Source organism: Protopterus annectens, chromosome 8.part0, assembly GCF_019279795.1.
Source record: "Protopterus annectens isolate FY-2018-M chromosome 8.part0, PAN1.0, whole genome shotgun sequence".
In the NCBI taxonomy this organism is placed as follows: domain Eukaryota; kingdom Metazoa; phylum Chordata; order Ceratodontiformes; family Protopteridae; genus Protopterus; species Protopterus annectens.
Window position 1 is genome coordinate 561,042,097 of NC_056741.1, and position 18,877 is coordinate 561,060,973.

Below are 18,877 nucleotides of genomic sequence, written 5' to 3' on the forward strand. Positions count from 1 at the left end.
CAACCACTAGCCATAGCCAGAGTGCTGGTGAGGTCCCACACAAGCAGATGGGCAAGGATGCTCAGAGGAGGAGTGCAGCCCGACATGCCCCTGTTGTAAGTGCCACAGCACCAGTCACCAGACACATGTTTCAGGCCATCATGGGGGCACAGGCACATAATGAACTTAACACCGAACATATATGTAGGGTTGTGGATGAGCACATCCCTGGTGTCCATGAAGATATCCGTGAGCATTCTGAGGTCATGGATAGACAGTGGGGGGAGACCTTAGCACTCCTTAACCATGGAATATCTGTGCTTGAGCATTTAGCAGACGATGGCCAGAAGCCATGTGGATGTACGGCAGCATCACAATCAGCTGAGGGTCTACGTGGCCATGGCACCATCACATTCTCATACTGGCAGTACCACCAGCAATACTGAAGGGGGTGTGCTGTCCATGCCATGATGCAGCAGGCCATGGGCACTTGATCCTGGCTGGTCCCAACAGGAATGTGGATCCAGCAGGCAGCAGTCATCATCGGGGAGTAGTACTGCATCTGGACTCAGCCCTGGCAATGCCTGCAATACCCTTGGCAGGCCCATTTCCCATGGTCATGGCCAGAAGTGGTGAACAGTACACCCTGCCATGCACGGTGCACAGCTGTCCAAAATACCCCTGTGTAGGGTCCCCACATGGAATGACTGTGTGCATACAAACACACACACATCACCATCAGACAAGTCACCTCCACACACACACACACACACACACACACACACACACACACACACACACACACACACACACACATACACACACACACACACACACACACACACACACACACACACACACACTCACACACACACACACCACCCCTGAACAGCCCATTTAATGAACACCACCCAAACTCACACACATGATAACCGTATGACCCAGCCTAGGCTTCAGACAAACCCACACAACACACTGTGCATATGATGATACCTGTGCCACATCCATGCCATCCCTACCACTGATGCAGGGACATGCTAATATGGGTCTGATGCACAGGGTGACTTTAGTAGAGTGTAGCTATTTAATGCTGTGCAAGGTGCTGTCATCTGGCATTTCTAATGGGTACACATCAGTGTGTGTGTACCTTTTCAGCCATGATGCATTATTGTTGTTAGTAACACTAAGCAAATGTGTTCTCACATGCTGTATTCTGTTTGTGTTCCAGGTATCTGTGAGTCAGCAGGATGTGGCCTTGCAGACATCATCAACGAGGGGTATGGCAGTGTTGTAACACATCGATGATGTCATTGCCAAGGTACAGTTGTATCTGCACACATTTCCCAGGTCTGTGTGACAGTTCTTGCATGTGCCTCACAGTTTATAGGGTTGAGGGATTGTATCTAAGTCTATGGTGGTTGACATCAGCTCTTGTAGAGTGGACAATGGTAAGTGTGGTGGGTAGACCACACCTCAGATTCCTAATGCCCTCAACCCCAGGGGATATTGTGTCAACAAAACACACAGAGAATACTGTTCACACACACACACACACACACACACACACACACACACACACACACACACACACACACACACACACACACACACACACACACACATGTGCACGCACAGGAGCACAGTTGCCAGTGTTGTGTTTGGAACCCCTATCCATCAAGTTGTGGTACCACACTATTATGCAGTTATTGCAGGTGGCACAGGACTACTAGTCTGATGAATGTTACAAGGTACCTGTGAGGTGAATAACATCATGTTGCCTTGTGGGGTATGGCAATGGTGGATGTACTGGGTGTGAGAGTACTCATAATAGTGTCACATAAAAGTCTACACACTCACAACCACTGCTATACACACCAATGTGCACACACACACACACACACACACACACACACACACACACACACACACACACACACACACACACACACACACTTGCCTGTACTGACATTAGTAGACCAACCTATCTTGTTATTCATACCATACTATTCCATACTGTTGCACAGGGCTTATAGGGCTGGAGAGTGTCGACAGATACAACTACAGTTGATGTGAACAGTGGACCTCATACAGTAGACCTAGGAATGTGTACTGTGTGTACCATGGCATAAAATATCAAACCATGCCCATCCCATGGATGTCATTCTCACACAAACACACACACACAAGATACTCTTCCCTCATACACATTTGCCAGGACTGAGATTAGAACCCCTACCTATCTATCTTTGCTATTACATTGTTACACATTTATCGCATGTGCCACAAAGGTTATGGGGTGACACTTGTCCAAAGGTACTTCTAAGGTGAGGGACATCACCAGGCCTTGCAAATTATGACAATGGGTGATGTACTGTGTGAGGGAGGCCACACAATACTATAACCTACACATATACAGACAATAGAACACACACACACACACACATTTGCCAGGACTCATATTAGAACCCCTAACTATGTAGTTATTGGTATTGTACTGTTATGCAGTTACTGCACACACCACAGAGTTTATAGGTTGAGAAGTGTCCCAAGGTACCTACATAGGGAATAACATCTACAGCACTTGTAAAGTATGGCACTGGTAGTTGTACTGGGTGAGATGAGCCACCAGATACTTTTTACCCATATGTTTACACACTCATAAACACTTTTATATACATTAATGCACACACACACACACACACACACACACACACACACACACACACACGCACGCGCACACACACACACACACACACACACACACACACACACACACATTTGACAGTACTGAGATCCATAGGTTCAAAGACTCATAGGTGTGTACGTGGCAAATAAATAATAATATAATTTAAATAAATAAATAAATAAATAAATAAATAATAGTCATGGAGGCTTTACAAGGCTAGCCCATGGGAATACAGTGGCATCATTACACCTGACGATACCCCCCAATGTGTCTACTGGGTATACTCACTGCAGTGATCCCCAAGGTGGGTATTCTATTCCCCACCCACTTTTCCTGATTTCTCTTGAAAAGGGCCAGTGATGTGATCTACTTGACATGTATGTGATGTCTATTCCATTGCGTGGCCAGTCTCTGGGTTGTGAACCTGTCCCTCCAGCATGTCCTGTTGATTGTGAGGATGAGGTTGAGGTATCTGGGGCATATTGTGTGGACAGATTGGTTTCTTTGGATGTAGCATTCCTAACAGGGTTAGGTCAGACATGGCTGTGTATGTCAGGGAGAGATCACACCTAAGTAGCCAATATGAGATAGAGATTCATTGGAGTTGTTGGAGTCTGTCCATATGGGGCAAGTGTGTAGTACTTAAGATCCTCTTTGTGAAGTACATTTGCAACCTCTCCTGTTGTTGCTGGTGTCCAGTGGGGTACATGGCAAATGGGCCATATTATACATTGATTGGCCTTCTGAGGGGAGAGTAGAGGGAAACACTGTCCTTTGACTTTCCAGATTCAACACCCTTAGTCAGGAAAAGTGACACATGGAAGAACTTTCGGAAGACAGTGGCATTGTGGTGGTCAACAGAGAGCTCACTGTCAACCTGTGCTCCCAGTTCCCTTATACCAACATCAGTGTTCAGTGGACTACCATCAATGTATTACTTTATGGGAACCATGTCATACCCAAAGGGGATGGCGGCACATCATCTGGCATTCAGCTTAAGTCCAGGGTTCTGACAACAGTCATAGGTCACAGAGAGGCCTTTGCGAAGGATGCCAAACTCACGTGGGGGCTAATAATAGCACCCACCTTGCAGTCATCTGCAAACATTGTCAGCCACGTCAGTGCCTTTGTATTGGGCTGGTCCTTTGAGGTGTGGACCCCAAACATATGGGGACCCAGGTCCACAACCTGTGGGACTCCACGCATGACTGTTCAGCAATCTGACATGGAGTCTGTTGCTTTCACACTGTGGGTTCTATCTGTGAGCCAGTTTAAAGGCCACCTACTGATGCAGTGGTTGCTGCCTACCTGAGTGTGTCTGTGTATGATTTCTGAGTGGGAAGTGATATCCAAGGATTAGATGGGATGCCTATCTTGTTATCTATTCCATACTGTCGCATAGTTATTGCACATGGCACAATGCTTATAGGGATGCAGAGTGTCTACAGGTCCCTCTACAGTGGATGACAACTGTGGGCCTTGTAATGTGAACACTGGGACATGTACTGGGTGGACAACAGCAAAAGGTAGCAAAACCCACCCCCCCCACAGACAGGACACTGTTCACACACACACACACACACACACACACACACACACACACACACACACACACACACACACACACACACACACACACACACACACACACACACACACACACACACACACACACACACACACACACACACTTGACAGGACTGAGATTAGAACCCCTACCTATCTACTTATGGCTACTATAGTGTTACGCATTTGTCGCACACGGCATGGAGCTTATAGGGTGAAGGTTGTCCAAAGCTACTTCTAAGGTGAGGAACATCACCAGCCCTTGTATAGTATGGCAATGGGTGATGTACTGGGTGAGAGATGCTACAAAATACTTTGAACTACACATATACACACACATTTGCCAGAACTGGGATTAGAACTCCTAACTAGTTATTTGTACTATAGTGTTGCACAATTATCACACACACCACAGATCTTATAGTACTGAGGCCTGATGAAAGGAACTTCTAAGGTGACTGTTATCTGTAGGACTGCTAAAGTAGGGCAATGGGAAGTGTACTGGGTTTGAATTGACCCAAAAGCTTTAACGTACACACACACACTTTTACATTTGCCAGGACTGAGATTAGAACTCCTACCTAACTAGTTATTTGTACTATAGTGTTACAAAGTTACCGCAAATGCCACAGAGCTTATAGGGCTGAGGTCTGACAAAAGGGACTTCTATGGTGACAGACATCTTCAGGGCTGCTAAAGTAGGGCAATGGGAAGTGCACTGGTTGGGAAAGGCCTGTTAATTCCTCAATCCTACTGACAATTCTCTAAGTGTATGAGCATGCCCAGTGTGACCTTCTATAGTAAATGTGGGACTCCATTCCAGGGATTGTTGTACTCCAGTTCAGTTTGTTTTGTGCTACAGCCATACCTCTCAACCTGTTGGTGCAGGATATCTGGAGATAGCCTATCAAAATTGGGAGACAATGGGTCATATGGTGATTGTGACTATTTCTCTCAGTAATGTATGGGTTGCTAGGGTTACAAGGTTTATTTTAGCAAATATCTGACATATATGAAGTTTGACACTGTCATGTATTGTTTCAGTACCTCGTGACATACCTGCTTAGATCATCACAGTGATTTACTAGAGGAATATAGGATGGACGATGCACACACCAATATTATGGGCCAAATGTTATGCATTCTTGCACAGTCCAGCCTGTTGAGAGGTGTGACTACAACCAATTGACTGCTGGAGCTGTGGAAATGGTCCAGCACCTTGGTGCTATATTACAATGGTGGAATTTCTGTACATTTCTGTTCTGGCATGGTCTGATTTCCAGTCCATGGTTGGATAATATAAGTCAGGCAGGATCAAGGTGACAGGCAGACTCCAGATAGATTTGTAGGGGATAAGATATGTTGGAGGGGTGTCCTGGGTCAGATATGTTGGCCTATAGCTACCAGTACTTTGCATAGGGGTCTTCTCAAATGTTGACTGCACTTGGAGGGTCTTGTGTGTGGCAAATTGTTTGCCCAGCCTGGAGGTGTGTGTGTGTGTCTCACATATATGTATAGCCCACCTCATTTTGCTTAACTGGCCACATTTTGGGGTCAGGATGTTGCATAGGATGAGTGATCAGGGAAGGGTATATTACTCCCCATGGCTGTGGGCCAGGGTTCTGTGGATGCAGACATGTCACCATCTTCCAAGGTTAGGACTGTCTGCAATGAGTGTATTCCCATGTTTAGATTCATAGCCCTGCCTGTTGACTGTACATAGTGTCATAGAATGTCCAGATTCATGACTTATATATCTGGATGGTTACCCAAATGAGTGGGTTTTTTAGGGAAAAGTGTTTTGCAAGTCACTCAGGGTTGAAGTCAGATATTACTGACAGTTGACATTCCAGTTTCAGACTTTGTACCCTTCAGACATTTCATGCTAATACAGTCAATTCATCAACTTTCTAACATTATTAGAGCAGTATTTCAAAGGTGTCCTTCTCTTTGGACCTTTATCACCCCATTATTAATGGCTTTGTCCAGATTTCTGGCTCTCTGAGACTGGCAGGTTTGCTCCTAGCAGTTAGTAGCATGGCCTTTCTTTGCATTTTGTAGACTGTGTAAAGTTGGTGTTATGGACTCCATGACACTCCCTAACAGGGCACTGTATGTAAGGCATGGACATTTGCCAGAGCCCTGTAGACCAGATGTGACAGATGCAGGCCATCTGCAGCAAGGCAGTGCATTTTGATGATCATATGTTCCCAGGCTGCCGGCAGTGGACACCCCTGGATGGTGCCAGTAAGTTGACTGTGGGTGTTACTGACAATTGCTTTCTGTTCATGTTGAACCATCACTCTAGTTGACAGCTGGATGCTGCTTAAGGCTAGGGACATGTTACTGCAGTTCTATGGGACTTTGGGTGGGGGGGGGGTGAGACATCTGTACACAATACACATTTGCAGAAACTGTGTTGATATTTGCTTAACATTTGGTCCCATTTAGCATAGTGGTGTGCCCTATCTTTGAGACTACAGCAATAACAGTATTAAACACAGGTCAGATTGTTCTGGCATAAACATTTGTAGTTTCAGACTTCTTACCTTTCAGAGCCATACTGCCACTGCCAAACCTGCTGTGATATCACTGTGTAAGTCTGTATGTGAAAATTTCATGGATGTCACCATGTGGGGGCCTTTGCCAGACAGTTCTGTATGGTTTTCTACAGATAAGTCTTAACGAATAGTAATCAACGCAACACAAAGCGCAAGAAGGGTAGTGCACACAACTTGCAGCTTCCACATTAAGCAAAAGCTAAAAGTACAGCAAAACAAACACAAAGGGACACCAGGATAAACAGGAAAAGAAAAAGTTATTGGTAAGTGGTAAGTAAACAAAGTAAAAACAAGAACACAACTTCAAAAGAAAAATCAAAGAACAAGAAAATAAAAAAATAAGCATTTCAAAGTGTGTAATATACCAAAAGTGTGTGGAATGTGTGGAATGTGTTACCAAGTGGTTTTTTTAATTCATTGTCTGAGGAAGTTGCACCTTGTGCTTGCTTAAAACGCGTGATAAATAAATTCGTTAAGACTACCTACTTGTTGTTGCTGGTACAAGGGCTCCGTGGTACGTTTTTGGTTTTCTACAGATGATCTGCTGGATGAGGCTGGGGGTGAGTATGGGACCCCCACTTTGACATCCATGCATGTGACCTATGACCCCTCAATTATTTGGGTCACTACATATACTGCCATGGTATTTGTCAACTAGAATGGTACTGCATTGTGTGGATAAGCCAGTACTGGGAATACAATTCCTGCTGTCCCACAGTGATATCTGTTGTCTGCTGCTATCCCATCAAGCCTCCCCATTCCCTTGCATGCTTGCGTCAATACCATAGATATGCTACCAGAAGATTCTACTCCATTCATTTATTGTTAAAAAGACTGACTTTCCTTGCGCCTAAGGCAGTTGTGAGGATGGTACTTGAGGGTTGACTATGGCATATGCAAGCAGTACTCTGCCTATACATGGTAAGGTGTATGTGGTGTGATATTTGTCATCCATTTTACTGTGTGTGTGTGAGTCAGAGAGAAATATCAGTCCCTTGGGCCCTACAGTGTCAGCGTATGTGCTATGCATTGCTTCTTTGCCAAGAGCAGAGCATACTGGACATGCCTCCATCTGCCTACAGGAGCAGGCTCAGGATGTTCCTCCTCCGAGCCATCTGTCTGTGGAGACCTTGGCAATGGTGGGGGGTGTGTGGCCCTTACTCATTTTGTTCCTGCTGCAGCTGTTTCTGCAGGATCATATTGTGTAGCATGGCACATACTATAAACATGTGTGCACATGTGGCTGGAGAGTACTGCAAGATTCCACCGGATATGTCAAGGTAGCGGAACCGTGACTTGAGCATCCCAAACATGCTCTATAGTGATCCTGGTTTATGCATGTGCCTCATTATGGCATTCATGTGTGGGAGGGTGTGCATTTCTGATGGGTGTCATCAGCCACAGCTCCAGTGCGTAGCCACCATCCCCCACCAGATGGGCATACGAGATGCCCCCACTGGCAAACACCTGGTAGAGCTGCGACGAATGCCAGATGTGGGAGTTGTGATAGCTTCCAGGGCTGCCAGCAAACACATTCATGATAATGCCCTGGGCATCACACATGACCTAGCTGTTGATGGAGTGGAACCCCTTGCGGTTTAGGTAGACCCTACCCTGGTCATCGGGTGGTGCTTTGATGTGGATATACGTGCAGTCTATGGCATCAAGTACTGGCAGGTATTCTGCTACATGGTGGAAAAGACACATATTGCTGGTCATCTCCTCACGGGTGCTCAGCGGCATGTGGTTACATGACATCCAGGAACTGGTGGAGTATCCTAGATGAAGATGCCTGTGAGACCCCCATGATATCCCCAGTTGGTCTTTGGAAAGTAATTGTAGCTAGTATTCTTAAGGATACATATACCTTGGTATCCACTGGGATGGGTTCCCCTCTGTTGGTTCTGGGTTTTAGGCGAGGCTGGTGCAGCTCAAGTTGCTGTAGTATGTCCCTGTCCACCCTGTAGTGCTCGACTATCTCCAGATCATGCAGCCCCTGGTAGGTTACCCTGGGTCTGAACACTTTTCTCCTCCTCCTCGGTCTGAGTTGGTTGTCAGCATTATCCTCCTCAGCACCCTTGGCCTCTTGCACATACTTATAGATCAAAGTGACAGCAGCACCTAACATTTTTTGCTAGTTTTGTCAGTTAAAATTCCCCCATATGTGTACACCTATGGTGCAGAGTTTGTGGGAAAAACCAGACTGGAAGGTGTTTGCATAGTTTATAGTGGTGTGCTGCAGATGCTGCCTATGTAATTGGCTGACTTTGAGACATTCCACCTGCCAGATATTTTACTTGTATTTGAGTGGCTGTATTTTGCTATTTCCCTTTTTTTCTTTTCCCCTTCCCATCTCCTCCCGTTTTAAGCCCTGAGGCATGGCGCGCAAACCTGCTGCCTGAATGTTAACAGTGCTGCTATTTCCGTTTTTTTTTTTTTTTTTTTTAGTCCCAGTGAGTGGACACACCCGTTTAGCTAAGGTAAACACATTTTAGCAGAAATGGCACTCCCTGAATGTGAACATGCTCTTTGTTTCATGGTGTAAGACATTGCAACCTCAGACACACACACTTGCTTAGCTGCACTTAGCTAAGTGCAAACCCAAGCAACCGAGCTCCAATGTGCTTACACCAAGCATGACACACCCCCTTTTCATGTTAGCTGCTCCTCCTGCCTACACTCTCCTGTTCTAGCACCTACGCGGTTAGGTGCAGTGTGTGGACTTAGAATATTTTGTGATTCAGTAAATTTCCCCTCATTTGCATACCCCACTGCCTTAGTCATAGTTACTGCTCTGACATGGAGGCTTTCCCCTTGACAACCAGTGTTCCCTGGTAATGTTTTGATTCTGCCTGCCATTGACTATAATGGAAAAATGCACATTTCCCCTAAAATTGAGTTTTTACATTTTATTTTATTTTCAGCACAATCCCGTTTGAGTGCTGCTGCCCTATGCTAAAACTGCCAAGATCGGCCAAAAAAATACTTTGATTTTTTTATTAAATTAAACACTTTCCCATGCCAATGGCCCTATATTTGGCCATTGCCATGCCTAAAGTTTATAATACATGCTTTTATTTGAGCTGCCGTGCCTCTGTTTTACTATTTGCAGAAATGTGTTCGGTTAGTAACTGAACCCATTTTTGCAACTAGCACTGTTCATGCACGGATGCCTGCCTGCTTCCTGAATCACTAATTCACCTCATATGCATGTTTTTCACCAGCAAATGAGGTAATTAGCATTCCACATGGCTTTCCATGTAGGAACAGTCTCAGCAGGCTCGTGCACGTCAGATCAGCTGTTTTGTGAATCGCTCGTCTGCCATATTCTGTGTAGGAGCGGCTACACTATTCCTGGTTGGAAGAAAAAGTTTACTGAATCCCAGGGTCAGATCTATAATGTATGACCTATTTTTCTCTTATATGTGATTGCCAGTTGATACTGTTCATAATCAGCAGGCCATATGGCTAGTAAATGAAGCTGAAGTAACCTGATTATTTGCACATTTGTATCCCTTCCTAAAGGGGGATCCTGATTACTACCTGCATCCCACTTCCCTTAAAATGGTAACATATTTTATTGCTATCTTCTCATTTGCATAGTTAATCTAGTTTTAATAAATAGCATCATTCATATTGCATGAAAGTATATGGTCATTAAGACTGATTCCTAAAACAAAACACCCAAAAACAACTTCAGATTTTAGACTGGATTCTAAGATCTCCACACTCACAAGCAGTTACTTGACTGTTGAAAATATGGGATCATAGCACTTAGAATGGATTGCACAGAAGACACAATCCTCACCTCTTGTTATGGTCAGTCTCATCTCAGTCAATGTAAGCATCAAAGTCAGTTAAGAGGTGCTCTGTTTTTAATCTGCTGATTGTCATTAACTTGATGGATAGAAGGAGAAAAAGTAAGGAGGAGTAAGTATCATATAAATAAGGTAGAGAATATCACTGAAGATAGATGAGGAAAAAATAAGAGAAATTGTACTTGTACTACGAGGTTATGGGCTGTATAGTAGAACAAGAAATTATAGGAAGTAGTTACAAAACAGCTTAGGTAACATGGGTTTGTGAACCTTGAATAAATGTGATCATCCATGCCTAACTGTGACTACTCCTTCATATCCAAAACTAATGCTTAGCTCTCCTTACATAAACCAGGGTTTGCCATTAACAAGAGTAAATGAGCATTTTCCACATTAGGACATGCAGTCTGGAGTTCAGTGCCATTCCATTAAAAAAATCATCCCCAAAGTAAATAACTAAGTTAGGTAAATTACACTTGTATAAACAAACTTACCATAACTTTAGATGTTTGAATGATCACTTATATAGTAGCCATAGCTATATGGGTTATATTCTCATAGGACATAACTGCCGGCCAACTTCCAAAGCTTCAGGGCACCTTTCACATGCCAAAATGATTACTCAGCTCAAGCTCAGTTCACTAAAAGACAAGTTTGTGTGCCAAGCCCTTAATTTCTTTCATACCAATTGATAGAGTGAGGCTAAGCCCTGAAAGGACAATGACAGAAATAACAAAAAAACAAATAAACAACTGACTGAAGTCACTAAATAATAACAGATATTTAAGATTCAGACTTAATATTCTTCAGAAACTGTATGATAACACAAAACCTGTAAATCTTGCAAATTTGTAACTTTATAAGAACAATATTTAAAATCTCTCCCCAGTTTTTGGCCTTTGTCTACCCATTATTTTTGGCTATGTCCACATTCCTTGTGCTAAGAGGCTGAATGGTATGTGCCTGGGCCAAAAGGGAGTCACTATAATGATCTTGGAGGATTCCTTATGAATCTTCAGAAGTACCCTGAATATCAGTGAAAAGGTGAAAAAGCAAACAGGGTCATTCGTGTGCAAGGAAAAGAGAAGGCATCTGTCTTCCAGGCCTTCTTCTGTCGAGTCCTGGAGCAGAATTTTACTAGCTGATTTTTCAGAGTGTAGGCGAAAGTGGTATGCTTGAGGAACTCCACAGTTGGATCAAATCTTGGAAGACCCCCAGATCTAGTTTCCATTTGTGTCTGTCACACCGTTTTGGTTTGATGGAACGCACAATGCCAGCACAGTGAGATTTTACTGTAAAGCTACATCCTATGCTGACATGACTAGTCTGCGTAGGGGGTATGCTCTGGTTCCCCTTGCTTGTTTACATATCACATCACTGTGGTATTGTCTGTAACAACTTAAAGTGGTACCGGGTACAGAAATTGATTCAGAGAGTTGAGTGCCATGATCACAGCAAGCATCTCTTTTATATGTATGTGCTTGTGTCTGTCTTTGTTGTCCCAGAGACTTTGCACTTTTATCCCCCTTGACACTGCTCCCCAAGTAAATTCCCCAGTATCTGTGGTTACTATCTACTTTGGTGTAGGAGGGGACAAAGGAAGACCTGGATTCAGGGATATTTGATGTCTACACCGAGTTCTCTTCCCACAAATCCCAGAAATAGCATCTGAAAAGATAATGGGTGTTGGTGCTGGGACCAAAGAGACTTCAGATGTCACTGTGTCTTTCTCATCTTGTGTCATGCCAGAAGTATCATGAGAATCATAGATATAGATATGGATCTAATTCTAAAGCTCGAAGTTTCAAAACTTCGAACTTCAAAAGGCTAAGACCAGGAGATTGAAGTTTTGAAACTCTGAAACCTAACAATAAATAAATAAATAAATAAAAACAAAAAAACATTTTTTAATTTGCATTTTTACAGGGGAGCAAGGCCCCCTGCACCCCCCCCCCCGCTAAATAAATATACCAACTCCGAGATTGCACTACAGTGAGGAAAACTAAATATACTGTTCTGAACTGTATGGCGGTCTCCATTCAGAATGTTTGAAGTTTCAAAACTTCGATCTTCTGGTCTCGACCTTTTGAAGTTTGAAGTTTTGAAATTTTGAGCTTCTGAAGGGAATATATATATATATATATATATATATATATATATATATATATATATATATATAAAAATATATATATATATATGTATATGTTTAGATCTATTCCTCTGTGATGGAGTAAAAAAAAAACTTTTGAATGTTCTCTTGGAATCTCAGTCTACATAGGAGATATCTGGGTTCAGGCGCCTAGGCAGTGAGACATTTCTCTGTGGTACATTTGACTGGGGGCACATGGCTGATGTAACATTTAGCTGCAGAGAAATATGGCATTTTGTGAATTCCCTGTGGGGAAAGAGACGCACATACTGCCTTGCCCATAGCTTTAATAACCAAGTGCATGAGGGCAAAAGAAGTAATGAGTGTTGTGCTCAGTGTACAGTACATTCTTATGTAACTACAACATGTAGAAGTGTGCTACAGCATGGAGGAAATCCTGCATGTTGCTGTAGTTGTATTTGTGATCCAGTTTGCATTTTAGGTAATGTTCCCTAGACACTGTGAAGGGGGTAGTGGTCCACAAACACACACACACACACCAGTTGTAAAGGCACTGACCATTGTGCACTGCATTTTTACTGCCACTGACAGCCTGCTGCTGATGCCTGCCATACTGCCTGATATCTCATGTTGCCTCGGGAACCATGGACATTATTTCATTATTTTCCACCTCTGTGTTTGGTTATTGAAGTTGTCAGCATGGCACTGCATTCTTCTCTTTACCCACAGGGAATTTGGAACAGTCATATTTCTCTGCAGCTGAATGTCATTTCAGCCATGTGTGCCCAACCAAATGTATCACAGGGATATGTCATCCAGCTTTGGTGACTGAACCCACCTCAACTGTATGAGTTATATCCTGCATATGATATAACAGCCAGCCAGATTGCCAAGTTTCAGGGCACATTCCACATGTCCAAACTAGTGGACAGGTTGAGCTAAGTTGACTAAAAGACAGGTTTGGGTGTCAAGCCCTTCACAGCATTCATGTCACTGAGATTACTGCTCCTCTGTGGGCTTTCAAGGACTGACAGTCAGATTGTGCCTTTTCATTGCTGGGCAGATAAGTTCCCTTTGGGGCAAATGACTTCCAAATATACTTTTTAATGTTTTAACTTACTTTTCTGCAGAGGAATGCATATTTTAAGATAGGAATATGTGTTTTAATTTATTGCCAAGCTATTTTACTGTATTTTTAAATGGGACCAAACTATTGTTTCTGACAGTTTAAAAGTTAATTTAAACGTTCTAAAACATTTTTTTTTCTGTAGAGAAACTTAATTTAAATGACTTTTGGGGGCAGGTAAAGTGCACTGAGTGCATTTTATTGTGTTTTAACTGGGAAAATGACTTTTTAAAAGTTTCTGGCTTGTGCTGCTTAGTTTCCCTGGGAAATAAGCACCATTTTCTGCCTTACTGTGGAACAAACTACTGGTCCTGCAACCGGTCCTTTTTCCAGTCACAAAAAGAAAAAGTTAACTAAACAGCCTTTGTCACACAGCAGGCTAGCAACTTGCCTAAACCGCAGGTGAGAGATTCTAGTGTGGCCAAAGCTGGTTTCTCAGTCTATTCATCTTTTCCATCGCATAGTGTTATCCATGCACCCATTATGGACTGGGGGTATCCACGTCCTCTGCTACTGTTGTGGTCTCCTTAAAGGCTAAGGGAGAGCCACTCTTGACAGTTATGGGAGAAGGGGCAGGGAATGTGTCCCTGCTTAGCCAGAATCTTGTGCTTATGCCTGAAGAAGTTGCTGCTGCCATTAAAAATCCTGTTTTCCCCAACTTTCCCATCAAGAATAAACAGAAAACTAACCATGTATCTTTTCTTGTACCAGTTACATTGGATAGGAGAAGTTTATTAATCTGGCACAGGTTCTTGTAATAGACTATTGACTCTTCTTATTAAAATGGTTTCTGGTATAAGAAAAAAAGGATTATTTTACTCAAGAGATCCAGAAAATTGAATCTGGAGAGCAATGTGATGGGACAGATGCAGGTTTTTCTCCTCAGAATTCTATTCAGGGTCAGAAGCGATCACGCTATCTGAATCTCCCTGTCAAGGATTCGCTTTCTATGAGACTATTTCCAGAATGTGCCAGTGTTTTCTTTGGGAGAATACTGAGGTTTCTCAGTCCCTAAGAAAATATTATGAATTATTATAATTGGAATTCCCAGAACTTACTTCCACGGCCCCCCACCAGCTGTCAGCATTGGGGGTGTGTTTGCCACAACCTGTGGTTTCCCTGACAGCCACCCTGCTGCAATTAAAAAGTCAGATAGACTGTACAAAGTTTCTTAGTCTTTCAATTTTATAAACACTCATCTCAGACCTAACTCAGCAGCTATAACTTTATTTAAACCAGCTGCTGCCAAGCATTTTGTTAATTCTAATTCTTCCCCTTCTGAAAAGTATGGTAAAATACAGATAGGTTTGGGGAAATGTATGCTTCTGCAACTTTAATTTTTAGAATTTTGAATTGTCATTCTCACGTTAAAATTTATCCTGAATTTTTGTTCAAGTATGAGGAATGCTTTATCTGCAGTTCCTTCCCGTGAGGAAAAATCTGTTTTGTGTGGTTTTGTTTCTTCCATTTCTCAGGTCACTACTCATTGTTGAAAGTGTGTATGACTCTGTAGATACTACATCCAGGACTGCTACCACTGGTACTGTATTGATGTCTGCCTGGCTGAGCTTTCAGAACTTCCCAGAAGAAATAAAAAATGAAATTTTAAATTCTCCTTTGGATAGAGATTTAGTCTTTAGATCCTATGTTGCAGAGGTTATCATTAATGTGATGAGACGAGTAAGACAATTCAGGGAAGCTCTCAAATTTTCCAGCCCTTCTTCTCTAAATTTTCCAAGGGGTTTTCTGCTCTGTCATCCAAATTTGGCAAGAAACAAAATAAACAGTCTCAGTAAAATGCTGGTAAGCAGATGCTTGAGAAAACAATGAGAAGAAGATTCCAAAAGGAAAGCAAGAAACCCCCAGAACAAAGGATAGTCAAATAAGTGGACCTTGTTCTTCAACCTTTCCTACCTTAGTGGTCCCTTATCTCTTCCAGAAAAATCTGAATGCCCATTTCTCTATTTGGCAACAGATTGATTCAGACAAATGGGTTCTGAGACTGATTTAGCAGAGTTACAGATGACAGTGAGAAGGAATCCCTCCTTTCCTGGAAATCATTCCACATCCACCAGACCAAATCCCCTGTTCCTTCCTGTTTTACAGCTCATGCTGTCGCAGGGGTAAGAGAAGCAGTTCCTCCTTCCCAACTGGAAGAGGTTTTTGTTTAAAAATTCTGGTGCCAATGAAAGAAAATGCCTGGAAACCAGTTGTGGATCTTTCTTTCCTAAACCAATATGTGATAGTACCATATTCAGAATGCTTTCACTTTGCAACCCAGTGTCCCTTCCTTCTTGCTTGTGTTTTTTTTTGGGGGGTACCATATATTTAAAAGATGCTTATCATCACATTCCTAGACATCCAGGCTTCAGACATTTCTTAAGATTTTATGTTTCTGGATCACATTATCAATACTATGCCTTATCCTTTGGTCTATCCACTGCTCCAAGAATATTACAAAATGTCTAGCAAAAGTTATAGCCCATTGCAGACTAAGGGCATTCACAATTATTCCATATTTAGATGACTTGCCTATCTTTGCTGAGTTTTTTCAAAGTGTCAGGAATCTCTCACTTGGGTAAGATATCTCCTATGGAGACTGAGATTCCAAGAGATCATTCAAAAAAATTTTTTTTACTCCATCAAAACTTCAAACATCAAAAGGCTGAGACCAGAATATCAAAGTTTTGAAACTTTGAATGTTCTGAATGGAGACCGCTGTACAGCTCAGAATAGTATATGTACTGTTTTGCTCACTGTAGTGTGATCTCGGAGTTGGTATATTTATTTAGAAGGGGATGTGGGGGGGTGCAGGGGGCCTTTCCTCCTGTAAAAATGTAAATTAAAAAAATGTTTTTTTGTTTTTATTTATTTGTTTATTTTTTTTAGGTTTCGACGTTTCAAAACTTCAATCTTCTGGTCTCAGCATTTTCAAGTTCGAAGTTTTGAAATTTCAAGCTTTAGAATTATTTATATTCTAGGAGGTTCCCAGTCTGACTTTGGTCAGTGTGACGAAAATCCTTAGGAGTCTAGGTCTCATAGCATCTATGATTCTCATGATACTTCTGGCATGACTCAAGATGAAAAAGGTACAGCAACATCTGAAGTCTCTTTGGTCCCACTAACATCCATTATCTTTTCAGATTCCATTTCTGGGATTTGTGGGAAGAGAACTCACTTGGTGGAAGCATCAAATATCCCTGAATCCAAATCCCCCTTCTCCCCTTCTATACCAAAGTAGTTAGTCACCACAGATACTGTGGAGTTTGCTTGGGCAGCAATGTCAAGACTGATAAAAGTGCAAAGTCTCTTGGACAACAAAGACAGACACAAGCATAACTCACTGAATCAGCTTCTGTCCCCAGGACTACATTGTTATGGACAATACCACAGTGATGTGATACATAAACAAGCAAGGGGAGCCAGAGCATACTCTGTACACAGACTAGTAATGTCAGCATGGGATGTAGCTTTATAGTAAAATCTCACTCTGCTGGCATCATGCATTCCATCAAACCAAAACTGTATAACAGAGAAGCTGAACAGGACAAAGGCAGAACTTCACAAATGGAAACTAGATCGGGGGGTCTTCCAAGATTTGATCCAACTGTGGGGAGTTCCTCAGAAATACCTCTTTTGCATACACTCTGAAAAATCAGCTAGTAAAATTCTGCTCCAGGACTCAATACAAGAAGGCCTGGAAGACAGATTTTTTTTTCATTTCCTTGGACAGGAATGTTCCTGTTTGCTTTTTCCCCTTTTCCACTGCTACCCAAGGTACTTCTGAAGATTCAGAAGGAATCCCCCAAGATCATTGTGTTGACTCCCTCCTGGCCCAGGCCCATACCATTCAGTTTCTTAGCACAAGAAATCTGAGCAAAGCCAAAAATAATGGGTAGACAAATAAATATTATTCTTAAAAAGTTACAAATTTGCAAGACTAAAAGATTTTGTTTTATCATACAGTTTCTGAAGAATATGAAGTATGAAACTTAAATATCTGTTATTATTTAGTGACTTCAGTCAGTTTTTTGTTTGTGTCTTGTTTTTTGTTATTTCTGTCATTGTCCTTTCAGGGTTCAGCCTCACTCTATCAATTGGTATGAAAGCAATGAGGGCTTGGCACACAAACCTGTCTTTTCATAAGCTCAGTAATCGTTTTGGCATTTGAAAGGTGCCCTGAAGCTTTGGAAGTTGGCTGGCAGTTATATCCTATGAGGATATAACCCAAATAGCTATAACTACTATATGAGTGATCATTCAAACATTTAATATTATGGTAAGTTTACTTATGCAACTGTAATTTACTTAACTTAGGTTACAGATGTAACTAAAGAACACCTTATGATTGTCCTTAGTTGAGTAAGCTAATTTAGATTCGTAGTTTGCTTTGGAAGACTTCACAAGAAGTCTTATTTGCTTGTTTAAGCTGAGGAGGGAGTGTTTCCAGTTTAGGGCTCACTCCCTCTTACTCTTTGACAGCAATTTCTTCCTCTTATTGTAAAGCCTGTTAATGGCAGTTTTCCACCAAGCAAGTTTCCTCTTCCTTGAGAAACTTGTTTTGGTCCTATCAGGTATGGCCAAGTCAATGCAATTATACAGGTGTTTATATAAATCACTGGTGTAGAACTTGACATAGTTACCAGTTCCATCTGAGGGTGGAGCTGCAGTGAAGCTAGTTATACCATCCCGTAAGAGGTTACAATGTGTTTTGGAGACGTTTTTTAGTTTAGTTGCTGTTGGAGGGGGATCAGGTGTGATAGTTACTTTGAATTAAACTGATCTGTGGTCAAATCTCAGCAGGGAAGACCTCACAGTGGAGGCGCTATAGTGGTCCCCATATTGGTAAGCACCAGATCTAGGATATTGGCACCACTTGTGAGGGTGTCAACCTACTTATCCAGGGCATTGGAGTTAGCAAAGTTGAGGAATCTTTGGGCAAGTGGGTTTGAGCACAAATAATTTACCCAGTCAATGGAATGATAGTTAAAGTCATCCTAAGCCATGGTGTTTGGATTTATCTTAATAGAC